This window comes from Oratosquilla oratoria, chromosome 6 (genome assembly GCF_046742065.1).
Source record: "Oratosquilla oratoria isolate Oo_2021 chromosome 6, ASM4674206v1, whole genome shotgun sequence".
Taxonomy (NCBI): Eukaryota; Metazoa; Arthropoda; class Malacostraca; order Stomatopoda; family Squillidae; genus Oratosquilla; species Oratosquilla oratoria.
The window spans coordinates 51,021,252-51,033,264 of NC_134782.1; the positions used below are offsets into that span (position 1 = coordinate 51,021,252).

At 40.6% G+C, this 12,013-nt stretch overlaps 1 protein-coding gene across 1 annotated transcript in view; it reads right to left on the bottom strand.

Annotated features, from left to right (window-relative positions):
* The window catches only part of LOC143026483 (neuropeptide Y receptor type 2-like), a 198,565-nt gene that overhangs the window by 96,893 nt on the left and 89,659 nt on the right, over positions 1–12,013 (bottom strand). The window contains exon 2 of the mRNA XM_076186943.1: positions 508–603. The gene's annotated coding sequence lies outside the window, so the exon portion shown is untranslated. The remainder of the gene's footprint in view (positions 1–507; positions 604–12,013) is intronic.

Genomic DNA, 12,013 nt, shown 5'->3' on the forward strand with positions numbered 1-12,013 from the left:
ACGAATAACGGGAAGAGGAGGTGGGACAGAAGGCATAAAAGGCTGCAGACATAGTTCAACAGTTGAATGTGTAAGGGTTTGGGAAATTCCCATTTTCGCATCTGGAACTTGTAATGAAATTTCTTGAGAAACTATACTACGAGTGTTTGGCAGGTAATTCAGTGACGTCTTCAAGCCGTCTTAAGTATTGGAATTAACGTGGGATGTTAGCCCATCGAAGAATTATTTTAATATCCTTTACCAAACGTCTTAGCAGATATAGAATTGTCAGAGGCTTTTCAATATCAATGTTTACAACTTCGTATGACCTAGAGGGCGCGCGCACACACACGCACACACACGCACACACACTCACACACCTACGCGCACACACACACACACACACACACACACACACACACACACACACACACACACACACACACACACCTTAACATACCAAAGTCCTCTCTGTTCAGATGAACTAAAGAGTGCAGTAAAGAGGAACAAATACTAGAAGAAGCTTACTAAGGACGGTGGTGTTAGTGTTGTGGTAACGATGGGGAGAGTTCTGGACGAGACGGCCTTCTCCGCATAGCATGTGTCGCGTCGTGTGTCGTCCCACTGAAAACAAATCAAAACGTTGTGGTCAAGATAAGAAAGAATTGCAAGCCATGTGTCCAATTCAACTTCTTTCTTTAACACCTCAACAATATGAGAATAAAAGAGACTGCAAGAGACCATAAGGCCCACACTAACCAGTTACATGCCCTTTGTCATCTGCGATCCCTGTCTGTAAAGTTATCTCTTAAAACAAACAATAGTTTTAGTGCTCACTACATGTTTACTAAGTCCATTCCATTCGTTAACCACACTGTTGGTAAACCGATTCTTACTTATTTCCTTCTCAACTTTAAAATTGTCCAATCCAAAACCATTTCTACGAGTATTACACTTGGAAACTTACGGTGGTATTCTTAAAAAAAGAAAAATTCTTATATACATATCATATAAATCCTTGGAAGGGAAAGATTTATATAAGGAAAGATTTTTTAAGATTATCACTAAGATTATTGCAGTGGTATTCTTAAAAAAAATCCTCATATAAATATTTTCCTTCCAATGATTTATATAAGATTTATATAAGGAAAGATTTTTTTAAGAATATCACCATTATACATTAGCTCTGGCGAAAGTCCATCTGTAGAGAAAGAATTGATATTATGGTCAGAATTTCAGTGTCTATTATTAATTTTATGATATAATTGTCACATACATCACGATGACCGCTACCATTACTATAACCATAAACATCATTATCAGTATTGCTATAGTATTAATACTAGAGATGATCAAAATAATGACGATGAGACCCTGTTACAGTATCAGGCATTTCTTAGTTGCGGCTAACTCTACCACCCTATGGATACCCGATACTTACCTTACCTTAACAAGGTGCCATGTCTCTGATGTCGGCGACCATCACTAACCGCTCTTTCCCTTCCTCTGCCACCCTAATTAGCCCGAGTACACTCTTCACAGCTACCTCGTCCCGCAGCAAACTATCAATGGTCTTGGTATATTACTTCCCCAGTTAACGAGCCTTTTCCAACCTTTCTCTCTTGCTCTCCCCTTCTCTCTCTCTCTCTCTCTCTCTCTCTCTCTCTCTCTCTCTCTCTCTCTCTCTCTCTCTCTCTCTCTCTCTCTCTCTCTCTCTCTCTCTTTCTCTCTCTCTCTTTCTCTCTCCTTCTCTTTCTCTCTCTTTCTCTCTCCCTCTCGCTCTCTCTCTCTCTCTCTCTCTCTCTCTCTCTCTCTCTCTCTCTCTCTCTCCCCTCTCTCTCTCTCTCTCTCCCCTCTCTCCCTCTCTCTCTCTCTCTCTCTCCCCTCTCTCCCTCTCTCTCTCCCCTCTCTCCCTCTCTCTCTCCCTCTCTCTCTCTCTCTCTCCCCTCTCTCCCTCTCTCTCTCTCTCTCTCTCTCTCTATATATATATATATATATATATATATATATGTGTGTGTGTGTGTGTGTGTGTGTGTGTGTGTGTGTGTGTGTGTGTGTGTGTGTGTGTGTGTGTGTGTGTGTGTGTGTGTGTGTGAGCGTGTGTGTGTGTGTGTGCGTGTGTGTGTTTGTGTGTGTGTACGTATGTGTGTGTATCTCACTGGCTCCACTTCTCTCATTCTCTCTCTCTCTCATTCTCTCTCTCATTCTCTCTCTCATTCTCTCTCTCTCTCATTCTCTCTCTCTCTCTCTCTCTCTCTCTCTCTCTCTCTCTCTCTCTCTCTCTCTCTCTCTCTCACTCTCTGTCTCTCTCACTCACTCTCTCTCTCTCTCTCTCTCTCTCTCTCTCTCTCTCTCTCTCTTTCTCTCTCTGCCTCTCTCTCTCTCTCTCTCTCAGATTTTGTTCCAGGAATGATGATTACCATGATCTGATTATGTCCGTCCCTGACCTGCTCCTCTCAACTCCTCTGAACACCTTTTCATTCGTGTATACAATATTCTTATCATTTTTTTTACAAACCACGTTTCTATTACCTCGATTTTTCCTTTTGTCAATGGTAAATGTCCATATTTCACAAAACGCTTTAGAAATCTCCGTTAGGATCATTGAATTATTTGTCAACACATTTCTATTGTTTTTTTTTAATATTGCATTTAGTATGCTTATTCGTATTTTAGTCTCGATCAGATCTTCCATCAACTGTTACTTGTCTCTTTAGATGCACAAATCTTTACTTAATTCAATAGTTTTTCCTTGAGACTTTTTTCTTAATTCTTTGCTACTACCATCGTTTCAGTCTTAATCACTTTGATCTTCACCCCTTTCATGTTGCAAAGATCTTGTAATTCTCTCAATAGATGTCTCAGTTTCTTCTGTGTGTGATATAAGGTCTTTATCATCAGCATAAGAAAATAAGAATGGAGGTGACTACAAGAGACCATAGGGCCTATACTAGGCCGTTCTATGTCCATTACCGTTTGTCATCCCTATCCATGAATAAATGAATAAATAAAACTAACTGTATTTCGACCACCAGTTATAAGACCATCCACTATTTTCTTTCATTTCATCTATGAATGTCTAGCTATAGAGTGAGAACATAGGGAGTGGCAAAAATCATGATCGTTTCGCCTTTCCGTTTTAATCCAGTTCATTTTTCGTTTCAAGTTTTTAAAATGCCTCTTTGATCCCAATGAGCTCGACAACTAATCTTACTTTGTCTGCGTTGCTTCCAGTAAGAAAAGATGCTGAAATTTGCGACACATAAGAACATAAGGATGGAGGGGAATACAAGATAACATAAGGCCGACACTAGGCAGTTCCAGGTCCCACCTTTCAGAGATGTAATTTGCGGTCCATAAGAACCTAAGAACAGAAGAGACTACAAGAGACCATAAGACCTACACTAGGCAGTTCCATGTCCCACCTTTCAGTAATGATTTTTACTTCGATTTCAACAGAAATCGAGGTATTCTTTGATACGTCGTTGACACGCTTCACAGGTTTGCTGCTGTTACACTATGCATTGGCACCGGATGCGACCAGATAATGTTTGCAACTTCAATTATCTAAATAAAATCACCTGCCGACAGCCAGAACTTGATATAAAGACCACCATCTCTCCCGGTTCAAAACACTCTGACTCATGAAAGAGACCTTGAAAGCACGGCGTCGTGCCGTGGACGGCGAGCAGAGAAATGTCGATACGTGTGAAACGAGCCTAAGATCGCCTGAAATGTTAAGTCAGAATTGAATGTCGAAAAAGTGGAACGTCATCACACTCAATGGAGATGCCGGGCAGTCAGCGGAAAGTCTAATCTCTGAGATTTAGTCATCCCTCCACCCCCCCACCCCCCACCACCGGCCCAAAAAGAATCGTAATTGGTTTCAGCGAAGACCCTACGAAGATCCTACGAAGATCCTACGAAGATGCAACTGATCACTGGCCTTGTGCGACTTGCACTAACCCTTCACTGTGGACAATGTACAGCTTCTTCTTATAGAGACTACGTCAAAAATAAATGAAAGGGTAAATAAGTACACAATTAAATAAATAGATACATGGATAAATATATAAACAAGCAAATAAGTAAATAAATAAAAGATAAATCAATAAATAACAAATAAAGAAACGAGTGAATATGTATATATATATGTAATATGAATATATATAAGTATACATATATATATATATATATACATATATATACATATATATATATATACATATATATACATATATATATATATACATATATATATATATATATATATATATATTTACTAAATTAACAAGTTAATGAAACAAATAGATAATCAAATGAATAAACTAATGCACATTTATGTGAGCACATAGACATGAAATCATATTCGGAGGAAAACTTACAAGTTCTAATAACTCACGTCATCACCAAACAACAACAATAGATAAGTATAACATTAACATGTCTGTTTTTGGCAAAATGATCTAGCCGGTGACGGTGATTTGCAAACAATCCACGAGAACCTGATTGGCTGAAAGAGTGGTGACGTCACGGCAACAGGGATAACTGATTGGCCGAGAGTGGTGACGTCACGGCAACGGAGATGACTGATTGACCGAGAACGCTGACGTCACGGCAACGGAGAAAATTGATTGGAGAAACGAGTAGCGCCGCAGGCCAAGCGCCCATCGCGAAGCCATGGCGGTGAAGCTGGCGCATGTTATGTTAGTACATAAAAGATTATAGTTTGTAGATGTAATAAAAATCCGAAAATGCTGCATGACGTCACAACTGAAAGGCCAATCAGGAGAAACATGACGTCACGACTCAGGAACTAGCCAATCAGAAGAAGAGGCTACAACAGGGAAGAATAGTCGAAGACAATTAAACAAAATGTTAAATTAATGAACTAGGAGCAGCTAGCCGCCAAAGGCTTCATAAAGCGAAGCCAAGCCTCCCGCGAAGATGGGTCGGCATGGCCCGAGGCTTGTTATAGAATATATATATATATATACATATATATATATACATATATATATACATATATACATATATATATATACACATATATACATATATATATACATATATACATATACATATATATATATACATATATACATATATATATATATATATATATATATATATATATATGTATATATATACTCTGACGACATTCATCTCGTAGTAACAAAATTTAGACAAAAAAAAGAAGTTATAAACATGACAATCACCTCCGCTGAGCAACTCAGCCTTCGCGAAGACCTTCATCCAAATCTTGGCAGACACCCTCGTGAGTATAATAATCAACGATGGACTCAATAGGACCTACGACATCCATCCTGCTGTACATAAGAACATAAGAATGGACAAGACTGCAAGAGACCATAAGGCCTACACTAGCAAGTTCCATGTCCTTTACCACCTATCCTCAGTGAGGTCGTACAGCATCCAACACAAAATTGCTGCTGTTATTTCCCAAATTGTTTTTTATTTCCCCGCAGCCACGACGGAAACCATAAATGCGACAAAACCAACAATAAAACACCAATTGTCATTGTGTTACTCCACCAGGTACATTTACTCCAGCGTTTAACTTTCATTATCACTGCCAGTGTTGGCAGCAGCCGGTCCTAACGTTGTAGTCACTTATGGTTCGTAAAACCACAACAATCACGCTAAATTGCTTCCACTAAAACCGACCCAAGCTCCCACTACAATTATCATTACTGTGAGAGACTGGCGAGATTAAGTCCCACTAGCACCGGGATATAAGGAAACTTGGAAAGAAGCTTTGTCCGCAATAAGATCAAACTACTGCAGTGACGACGCCTTACCCTCAGACAGCCGCACGAAGTGTCTGGATTTAGTGCCATTACGTCCGTGATGACAACAAGTCACGATCTTCTGAAAAGGGGGGGCGAGGGGAATTAGCTCGAGTCACGCTCTAACGCAGGCTAGGGAGACACTGAAGCCATTGAAGGCATTGACATCTGCTCTAGGTACGACAGTGATTTTTGATAGAAGTTTTATATATATATATATATATATATATATATATATACATGTGTGTGTGTGTGTGTGTGTGTGTGTGTGTGTGTGTGTGTGTGTGTGTGTGTGTGTGTGTGTGTGTGTGTGTGTGTGTGTGTGTGTGCGCGTGTCTGTTTGTGTGTACGTGTTTTCGCGTGTATTTCACTCTAATGTGTACGTAAACGTAACTGAGCCTGTCAATTTTGTACGAAGCAGGAGGCTTTCTAAGGTTGGGAGGATTCTTCTGTGGTCTTACATTAGTTCCTTCGTAACCCCTTTGTCGCCTGGAATCTCATCCCACCCGATCAACTTTAACAGGAACAAATGTCCGCACGTGACCCGACTACCTACCGGAATTGGTCGGGCCAAGACACTACCGTGGACTAGTTAAGGTACGTTATGCTTGTTGCGATTATCACGATGATTGTCCAACAATTATCGCTGTACGACGCCAAATGACACTCTCACTTCAGCGGTGTGTTGTGCATACTTGAAATTGCTTTTCCACATGTTTTCGACAAATTGTCAAAAAAAATTAATTTATAGCTTACTGACGTCCCTGGGGTACGTTTTGCTTGATGTGATTGCCACGATTATAGCTCTATGATGATTGTTCAACGGTTATCGCGGCACAATACTAGTATCTCTCCTAGAACGTCTCTGTCCATGCGATTTTTGACGAGATTATAACTATTATTATTATATAAAACATGTTATTATTGAAATACATTATTATTAGAACATATTATTATAAAACATCATTATTGTTATTTAAAACATAATTATGTTTTAACCAGTCACGTGGCAGAAGCACCCCATGAAGGTAATGTCGTCAGAAAATGGCTTTGACCAAATTGAGCTAAAGCAGAAGGTTGTTCATTGAATATATTCTAGGTGAAGAGATTGAAGACGAAGAAGTTCTTTTCTGGTGGAAGAAAGGGGCTAAAAAACATTTGATGTTTGACTTGAGGAAAGAAAAGGGATTATTTCAAAAATTGACCACATGAAGTCCACAACAAATTTACCGATTTTTTTTTTCGCCGTTAGTTCAACTTGTTCAAAGATGACCTAACCAAGAACTCTTACAACAGAAACCTGTACCCAGTGACGCTTAAAGAAAAAATCGTTTCCGTGTGCGATTATATTCAACACCCCCCCACCCCAACCCCAGCCGATAATCGTTAAAGACTCTAGGGGCAATTACTCGAGGCAAATCAGCCCCATTCAGAAACAAAGAACTAGTGTTCTAGGCAATCGTTTCACAATCATCGTTGAGCCATGAACGATCATCGTTGAACAAAACGTAACATTACGCTCGTTTCACGCGTATCGACTTTTCGCCGTGCGCCGTCCACGACACGACGTCGTGTTCCCAAATAACCGTGGCTGTTTATAGACGTTTTCACATGTGGTTGTGGTCGTGACCTGTGAAAGCGTCCATGGACACCCATAGTTATTCGAGAGCACGATGTCGTGTCGTAGACGGCGAAAAGTCGATACGTGTGAAACGAGCCATAGCAGACAAAATGACAAGAAAAGTGTCGATTTCTTTGTGCAGTTTCCGATCCTCCTTTAAGTCGATGACAACGTACAGCCTGTTTGACACAAAAGGATTCCTCAGACCCGACAATGATTGTTCAGAAAAGTTTAAGTGATGGACGCGATAGGGTCAATAGAAAAAATATTCCACAAAATATCAGTGTATGACATTCTCCTTGACTGGCTAAACATACAAAGGGAAAGATGACAGCTCCGGCCGTAGTTACGCGCCCCCGTGTGTACGCGCTGAGTTTGCATTTTTATCTGTGATACATGAACCGGAGTTCGAGTACCGACTGCAAATAGTAATTATTTGTGAGTGTGCGTGTGTGTGTGTGTGTGTGTGTGTGTGTGTGTGTGTGTGTGTGTGTGTGTGTGTGTGTGTGTGTGTGTGTGTGTGTGTGTGTGTGTGTGTGTGTGTGTGTGCGTGCGTACTCTAGTGTATACGTTTGTGTGATCTTCCGAGTTTCAGGGTACCATTGGGATCGGCAGCGCGGCACTGTTGCCATGGAGACGACAGCTTCATCTCTGGCAAGTAGCAACAGCAGCAGCTACCAGGCGGAAATGGGAGCTTTGATGTGCAAGAGACAAAATTAACAATCAAACCATGATTTTCATCAAAGAAATGTGATACAACACTAGACCAATATATGAAATAGCATACATACAAGAAGAACGACGACGACGACGACGACGACGACGACGACAACGATGATGATGATGATGATGATGATGATGATGATGATGATGATGATGATGATGATGATGATGATGATGGCAATGATGATGATGATGGCAATGATGATGATGATGGCAATGATGATGATGATGGCAATGATGATGATGATGGCAATGATGATGATGATGATGATGATGATGATGATGATGATGGCAATGATGATGATGATGATGATGATGATGATGATGATGATGATGATGATGATGATGATGATGATGATGATGATGATGATGATGATGATGATGATGATGATGACGATGACGATGACGATGACGATGACGATGACGATGACGATGACGATGACGATGACGATGACGATGATGATATTAATAACAATAATGAAACAACAACAACCAGGAGGTTCCCCAAACCAAAGTCCCTCTGTTATACTCCCACCGGCAGGATAACCTTTCTCAATAATCAGAGCAAATAGATGTGTATGAGAGGTAATGTAATGTTATAAAAGACAAAGTTAACATAATTGAATTTTATTATAGCGATATGAATTTGGAAGCAACAAAAATATATAGCATACAAGATGTCTTGTCGATCTCAGCTGGTAAAACGCTTGGTGACCCTACTTGGGGTGGTGAACCCAGGGTTGGAAAACAGTGCTTTATAAGTACGTTGTTTTGCTTGTTACAGATTGATTAAATGTATGATGTACTTAATAAAGCAGTAAAAGGCGAAACTTCGTGCACATAATGGCTCTGCCCTCCACTTTTTTTCTTAAGATCGCCTTGTCGAAAAAATACTCTCCACGCCACGTCAGTGTTTCAATCTTCAGTGATTTGGACACACTAGACCACGATGTCACAGCCTAGGAAGATTATGTATACATCTCTTAGATCCTGCACATAAATAGATAAAAATTAATTCATAAATATAGAAATAAACTAATCAACTAATAAGTACATAAATAAATGTAATGAAAATTATAAATAACAACAATTTAGATAGATTAATAGATAAACAATATTTTCCTTACCCTCCCCATCGAAGCCGAAAAGTACTTCCTCCTCCTGGGTCGCTCTTCTCGTAAATCCCCAATCATTTCCTATTAATGCCCCACATGCCTATTTTGCAAAACCCGAGTCAGCTTTGATCGAGGATTTCAGAAAAACCTCCCCATCGGTATCTCCGACCCTCCTCCTCCTCTCACCCCCTCCCTTCAACAACCACCACGTAAGCTAATCTCAAGTCGAAATAAAAAAAATAAAAAATCGAGCTAAACTCAGCTCGAAATATAAAAAGCTTTGATAGATTCTAGCCCAGCTAACAAAACAGATGACTCTGCTCGATGAGCAAGCTACTTTCCCCACTGCTATCGTGGTTCTTGAAATATGCCATAGGGGTCACTGAACTCTGAGAGCTCATTTGCCGAAGATTGTGATGAAGGTTACTGGTGGGTGAGTGGATAGGGAAGGGGAAGGGTAAGAGCCAGCTAACAAGACGAGATTTCGGGAAGGAAAGGAGTCAAAGGGACTTAAAATAACTAATTAGAGGGTAACAGGCTTATCTTCCAAAACGAGCAGTAATTACTTTGTATGTATATATATATATATATATATATATATATATATATATATGTATATATATACATATATATATATATATATATATATATATATATATATATATATATATATATATATATATATATATATATTATATATATATATATATATATATATATATATATATATATATATATACACGGTGGAGTGTGGATACAGTTCCATTTGGAAGGGAGCCTCTTTAATTTCCGTCGCCTACAGGGCCACAACAAACTTACCACCATTTGCAGCATCATTGAGCTGTACGCTGACGACTGTGTCCTACTAGCTCACTCCGCAGAAGCCCTCCAACACATTATTTCAGTGGAACTCCGCAGTTTACCAGTCTTTAGTTTTCGTGTCATTACACAGAAAACGTGTGTGTGTGTGTGTGTGTGTGTGTGTGTGTGTGTGTGTGTGTGTGTGTGTGTGTGTGTGTGTGTGTGTGTGTGTGTGTGTGTGTGTGTGTGTGTGTGTGTGTGTGTGTGTGTGTGTGTGTGTGTGTGTGTGTGCAAACGTATCATTTTGAGGTAATGCAAAAACGCAGGAGCCACAGTCAGGATACAAGAACGAAAAACAACATTTCTTCTACAAAAGTGATCAGAACTTCTCCGTTTTCCAATAATTTCGAGTCCAAAAGTTCCCTGCTGTCAAGCTAATAACGTTCGTTCCCATTCTCTCTTTTTAGTCTGTCTTGTGTGTAATATAAGCTGTGATTTAGGGTATACGCCGGGAGACGCTCAGCTGCGAGCAAAAATGTTTCCTTTGGGCAAGTAGCGATTTAGATTAACATTACAAATTCCCCCTATCAGGAGGCTAGGACGATGCCCCTCATAAAGGAACTTTTAACGTAGAATTTAATGAACCATACCCTTGGTTGATCTTCGCCGGTGGCAAGGTTCGAACCGCCATCACCTCGTCCATGGACAAGGAGTCGAGAGAAACTGTGAACCGCTTGATAAGAAGCGAGACCGAAACAAACGCGTCACAGGACCTTGCATTCCCCATATAGCTGCCTGAAACTAAAACTTCCTGTAAAGATGTTTACGCCAAACAATGTTACGACTTTTTTTTAGCACGGTTCAACTTGGACAAATCTATATTCAAGAAGCAAATAGGCAAGAACTATTTTTTTCCAGTATAAGAGTTAACGTATGAATAGACTTACTAACAACGTAGTGTCTGCTGAGATAATTAGACGTTTTAAGAGAAGATGAGGTAACTTTATGGGTAAGGATAATAGGTAGTAAGGGCCTAGTGTAGGCCCTATGGTCTTCTTCAGCTTCCTCCATTCTTATATTCCAATGTTTTTGTAAAGACACAACGGCGGGGGATGTTATCTTGATTCTTCCGCACCCATCACTGCCGACGAGATACTTTTAATTAAATAAAATTGTTATAAGTCTATGTGCCAAATGAGTCCCAGTAGTCAGTAAAGGACTCGTGGGTAACCCATCCATGGATGAAATCTCCCGGCACCAACCCGGACAGAATCTGTAAAGCGGACCACATCATTATTGTACCTCCATCCCCAGGATCCGCAGACCTACCGGAATTAAATCCATTCCCTCTGGAATTCGAAGGACCCTGTCCTCTTGATGGTCCGGAACTCTTCGCCGCCCTTCCGCCCCCTCCATCGACCCGAGAGGTCATATGTCTCCCACATCTTAAATTCACGAAGCCTCTGGTGACGATCTGAAAGCCCGAGATTGATGTGCTTGAGAGCTTTACGACTTCCTGGATCACCACACAAGAATTAGAAAGGAATAATTTCCCCCCATTAATGCTCTTTTTTTTTTATCCTAAACGGGGAAAGATAAAGTTTGTTTTCGTGTGACAGGCATCCATGACGACGACCATCGATTCAGGCTTGGCTACTCAAGAGAACGATGACGCACGGCAGACACTGTGATTGGCTACGAAGCCAGTCAGTTCCTGGGGATGTGCCCTCAATTAGGTAAAATGGCCTGGAGGTAGTGAAGTTGATCAAGTTTATGCTTTCGCTGTAGAAATAATTCCTTTTACCTGACTTAATAGATTAAAAGAAACATACAGTGGGTGGGTGGGTGGGTGGGTGGGTGGGTGGGTGGATGGACGGACGGACGGACGGACGGACGGACGGACGGACGGACGGACACGGACGGACGGACGGACGAAAGGACACGGACGGACGGATGGACGGAGG